This window comes from Culex pipiens, chromosome 3 (genome assembly GCF_016801865.2).
Source record: "Culex pipiens pallens isolate TS chromosome 3, TS_CPP_V2, whole genome shotgun sequence".
Taxonomy (NCBI): domain Eukaryota; kingdom Metazoa; phylum Arthropoda; class Insecta; order Diptera; family Culicidae; genus Culex; species Culex pipiens.
This window is the reverse complement of record NC_068939.1, coordinates 142,777,460-142,783,459: the sequence shown is the minus strand read 5'-3', so window position 1 is coordinate 142,783,459 and position 6,000 is coordinate 142,777,460.

Here is a 6,000-nt window from a genome sequence, read left to right as displayed (position 1 = left end):
GACGCCCCAGACCAGCCGGACCCGCCAGCAGCCACCAGTAGCAGAGGCCCCAGTCCAGCCGGACTTAGCGGTGGAGGCCGCAGTCCGCCGGGACTTAGCCGCCGTGAAGAGTCCGCCGGGACTTAGCCGCCGTGGAGTCAACCAGGGACGTAGCAGAGTTCGGGTCTGGCATGGCTCGGCGCAGAGGTCTGGAGGACAAGTCTGGCTTCAACATAGAGAACTGGCTCGACGAAGATCTTAATGCAAAGTGATGTGATCGTGCGCGTAAAAGTTAAGAGTGTTACCGCAAAAATGTAATCTTTAAAAAAGTGTAATATACAAATAAGTGAAGTTTACTGATCTGTTTTGACTCTGCAAGTAAATATCACTGTTCGGATACAAAACCAATGTTTCGTAGTAGCTGGCGATTTTGTTAGCAGCAACTCAAACTGCAAGGAGACCGTTTATTTTAGTGGGAATTCATTTGTTTACATCGGTCTTACTCACAAATTTGGTTTTTTTCCCCTCCTTTACCACCGAGACACTGCGAGTTAGTTGTAGTGAAAGTTATTCGCGTTCAAGGGAAATCTCCTACTGGCTGACAATTTCCCCCTTTGCCTTAGCGCACGGGTTGCGTGGAGCTGCTTCTCCAGGCTTAGTGAAGCTGGATCAAAGTTCAATAAATTCAATTAGTATACATGAAAACTTTTGTTTCCATTTGAACTCACAAATCTAATCTTCGTTTAGATCTTCGCACACGCGTTTTTCCGCGGGTCTGGCCCTAATTGAACAGCATTTATCGGTTTGCAGCTAAAAGTTAAGAAGGTGTAACTATACGGCAGAACAAGATTCGCGAGCTATCGTACTCTCTACTTACAAACTCAAGATGATAATTTTAACTTTAAGCTATACGATTGCGCCCCTGACAAACCCTAAATTCACCTGCGATCACGATCGATAAGACTTATCAAGCACACCGTTCTACAATAGCTATCTTTTAATCGCCTACTTTCTTTTTATTCCGTTTGTTGTAAGTGTCAGCTCGTCGTCCGCCGCGAAGGGAATTGGCCTCGTCGTTCTTTGTCCGACAGCAGTGTGGCCAGTTGCGTTGACAATCACAAAAATCCTGAAAGCCTAAACCGCTCGGGCCGTTCAACGGTTTCGTGTGCACGGTGCGCTACTTCCATCCGAATATTCCAAAAAGTGAGATTCTTAATAAAAATTGAATGCTCTACAACTTTGTAGAACATACCAAAGCTGTAAAACTCGATCCTGAAAAGTTATTAGCGATTTAAAAAAGTCATTTTTGTATGAAAAACATTTTTCACACCAACTTTAGGCTCGGGTATCAATGGGTTAATCTCAACCAATTTCACTCAAAATTTACACAGATGCTAAAAATAACCCAAAAAAACCGTTTTCCGCTTGTGGAGCAGGTGGTCATTTTTTCTGGGCACCCTAATGGCCACGTAATGTTTGATTTCAACTAAAAATTTGCAGTTTTTCGTTTTTTTTTTTCAATAAGTGCCCATCTCCAAAAAATATATATATATTTAAAAGGTTCGGAAAATTTCCAATCTTATCCAAGGTCATTGAACATTGGACCTCAGGTCACAATTGGATAAATCGGATACTAATTCAAACCATCCGAATATTCCGGTGGCCTGTACTCCGGCCACCGGTCCGTGTAGTGTATTTTTCATTGGATTATTGTTCCTGGTGCAAAAACGAAGCATTTGGTGTATAGCAATCGATGGTTTGTGCGAAATCATGTTGCGGTAATTTTTTGGGCCCTTTTTTCCACTATAGCTCATATTAGAGTGTAACAAAAATGACTTTTTGGCGGGCATTCAAGGGTTTGTTCCGGTGGGCATACTAAGCCCAAATCCAAAATATGAGCTTGATTAGACGTAACAGGAGCTGGCGCTCCGGCCTTCTATTATAAATGGGATTTAACCCGTAAAAAAAGATTTTTTCAAAAATGTTACTTTTTGAGGCATTTTGGCCACTGAAGCGTTTATTTTCAATATCACTGGCATGTAGGCCAGATCCTTGCGCATCTTTTAGTATATATAACATTGAAATTTGGAGCACTCTGGAGCTCGGTACAGACCTTCAAAGTTTGGCATTTTTTCGAAAAATCGGCCCCGGCAAAATCAAATGGCGTCTAGGGCGTCGCGAGGCGCGACGCATATCTTTTTTGCCGGGACCGATTTTTCGAAAAAATGCCAAACTTTGAAGGTCTGTACCGAGCTCCAGGGTACTCCAAATTTCAATGTTATATATACCAAAAGATGCGCAAGGATCTGGCCTACACGCCAATGATGTTGAAAATAAACGCTTCAGTGGCCAAAATGCCTCAAAAAGTGACATTTTTGAAAAAATCTTTTTTTACGGGTTAAATCCCATTTAAAATTGAAGGCCGGAGCGCCAGCTCCTGTTACGTCCAATCAAGCTCATATTTTGGATTTGGGCTTAGTATGCCCACCGGAACAAACCCTTGAATGCCCGCCAAAAAGTCATTTTTGTTACATCCTAAGCTCATATATGCTACATATATGCTCTGGTTGCTGAGATGCAGAAAATAAAAGAAAAACAAACAGGAAATTAGAAGATGTCAAAGTCTCACCAAATAGCCCCTAATTTTTTAATGTAAATATCTTGCAACTAGTGGTCCAACTAAAAAAAAATAAGCATTGGTAAAAAATTAAACATCTGTGAAATTTCCTAATTTTTCGGAATAAAATATTTTGAAAATTTTAGAATTAAGACTTTATCATGCCTGCTCATCTCTGTCTTCTTAGTCGCTTCAGCGAAAAATCCCCCGGAGTTATGACGGCCAGCGTGGTGGCGAGGACACACGGCGAACAAGGACATCGCAGACAAAAAAGCCGAGATCTTCCTTTGCGGAGAAAGTCTGAAGACGCAAAAGAGGAGGAGGAGGAGGAGGAGGAGGAGGAGCGGGGGAAAAGCGTACAAAAAGGAGCAATAGCCGGGCGGTACAAAACACCTTTCGGTATGCAACCGGCATAACAGGATTATGTCGGGATGAACCGCCATCTATTGGGAAAAGAGACATCGTGGCCGGCACGAGGGCCGTTTATCGGGCCAGGCCCCCACTCCTCTCGCCAGTCGCTTGAAATAGACGTTTATCATGCGAAAATGCGATTAAATTTATGCTAAACGGCAGCCACCACCTCCCTTTTCGCAGCCTGTGACCGACCTTTTCGTTTGAGCGAATTCCGATTAATTTGTATTGCGAGCATAATAAAAACTGTTGGAAGTTTGGGAGGGAAAGATTGAAGAAGGAGGGAGGGTCAATGCGACAAAATGGCAGGTGAATGGCCGCTGCCACCTCGTGGGGATTGAAAAGCGGCAAAAATTGGCACGTCAGAGTGGGGGTGGGAGAGGGTGGGGCCAGACCAGACTAGATTCTATTCGCAGCCACAGTCCTCCACTCGGTTGATGTTCTTTTCTCGGAAGGATTTTCGACGTGTTGTACGAGAGAAATTGGATTTACGAGATTTGCGGATGAAAACTCAATCGAGTGGCTGTGGGCGCGCACAGGAGCCGGCTTTCTGTGGTCGGATAATGTCAGAACGGATTTCTTTGAAAAGAAAGTTGAGGAATTTTGAGGCTTTAAGTCAACCGTGAAAAATGGCAAACGAATTCCCTTGAACGATTGACTCGCTTCAACGAATCTTTTGGAATTTTGGAATATTTTCAAACTTATCATTATGTTTTTTCACTTCAAAATAACCTCCTAAACGCTTTGAACAATTAGACTCTGAAAACAAACAAAACATTTCTGGAGATTTTTTTTTTTTTTTTTTGAAAATGTCCAATAAACCAAAATTTCAATTTTTGCTTTTTGGGTGTTTTTTAATACCCCGAGATTTTGGGGTCTATCGATCCCTTACACCATAGGGCACCTCTGTGCAAAAAAAAACATTCGCTGATGTAGTTTTCGAGATACAGCCCTTTTAAGATGTTACATCCGATTTTCAATAAGAAAACCAAAACAACCTTCCGATGATTTGCTGATGTAGTTCTTGAGATACAGCCATTTTAAAATGTTATTTCCGATTTTTTCAAACAAAATCTATGAAATCAATACAATTTCAGCACTTTAAAGAATATGTATTTCGAGATAATGATGTTTTTTGCTTCATATGACTCTCAAGTTTCTTTGGGCAAAGTTTCAGAAGGTTTGCTGATGTAGTTCTCGAGATACAGCCATTTTAAAATGTTATTTCCGACTTTTTCTAAGAAAATCTATAAAATCAATACAATTTCAGCATTTCAAAGAATATGCATTTCAAGATAATGATTGATTTTGCTTTATATGACTGTCAAGTATTTCTAGGCCAGAAGGTTTGTAGATGTTGTTTTTGAGATACAGTCGAATTAAGATGCTATTTCCGACTTTTAACGCCAATTAAATAAATTTTCTTTGAAAAAGTCGGAAATAAAATTTTAAAACGGCTGTATCATGACTACATCAGCAAACCTGCTGAAACTTTGTCCAGAGATACTTGACAGTCATTTGAAGCAAAAAAACATCATCATCTCGAAATACATATTCTTTAAAGTGCTGAAATTGTATTGATTTTATAGATATTTTTTTAAAAAATCGGAAATAACATTTTAAAATGGCTGTATCTCGAGAACAAAATCAGCAAATCATCTGAAACTTAGCCCAGAAATACTTGACAGTCATATGAAGCAAAAATATCATTATCTCGAATTGCATATTCTTTGAAATGCTAAAATTGTATAGATTGTTTTGATTCTTTTTGAAAATCGGATGTAACATCTTAAACGGGCTGTATCTCGAAAACTACTTCAGCGAATGTTTTTATTTTTTCACAGAGGTGCCCTATGGTGTAAGGAATCGATAGACCCCGAAATTTCTGATTGCATATTTTTTCTCATAATAACAGTATTTTGAGCACCGTGTGTGCGTAAACAAAGCGAAATAAATCATTTTAAGTGGTGCTGACAAGGAGATTCACAAAAACTCATCAACAGATTGATTTTTTTTTTTTTTGAGAATTACGGGAGTGATTTTCTTTTAAGTGATTTGCCTCCTCTTTTTCGCGGGTGAAGAAAACTCGCAAGCGAAAATGATTTTTTTTCGATTATTCCATCCCTGCTTCTTGGAGAATTGAAAAATTGGCTGCAACAGGGTTGTGAAAATATCAAACTGTCAGTTCTCAGCGACTGCCCAAAATCTCCTCTTCCAACTATCACTGCCCTTCTTTCCGTTGTGAAATTTATAGTAAAAAAGCATTGCCAGTCTCTATCTCGTGTTGGCACAACCCCGTGTGACATTCTCTTTTTCTCTCTCATTCCCATGTACACAATCAATCGCCCCAATGCCACTCTCGCGTTCTTTCATTGCGGTTTTCTGAACAAACAAAAAATCTTCGCAAAAGAGAAAGAGTGATAGAAAAAGATTGCTGTTGCTGGCATTCACTTATAAGCTATGGTGACGGTCGCTATACTCTCTGATGTTTTGGTGCAGGAACCATCAAATGATAGTTATTTATTTCACTCATTTACAACACTGGCTGTAAATAATTTGAATTGCAAAAAAAAACGTTTTTCTGGGTGCTGGGTGCTTTCCATAACCGCCACCTGACGGTATCTCTGCAACTATTAATTGGGGCGTCCAATTTTCCCAGGTTTTGAACTTCCCGTGAAACGGGAAAAAATATTTTTGAAATCTCAGGAATTCCAGGGATTCTGGGAACTTTTTAGACAGTCATATAATCTGTGTTTATGTAATGTTTCTTATATTTTTCAAGTTTAAAATCATAGAATTAGCTAAATACTATTAACCTAAATAGCTAAATACTATTAACCTACACGTCAATCTAAACAACGATAGCAGTTTTTAGATAGCTTGAACGATTTTATTGTTCTTTGTTGTGCTTTGGATTTTAAATGCACCAAAATTTCTAATCCAATATGATTCAAATTAAATTAATCTCTTATTAGTATTTTTTATATGGATTG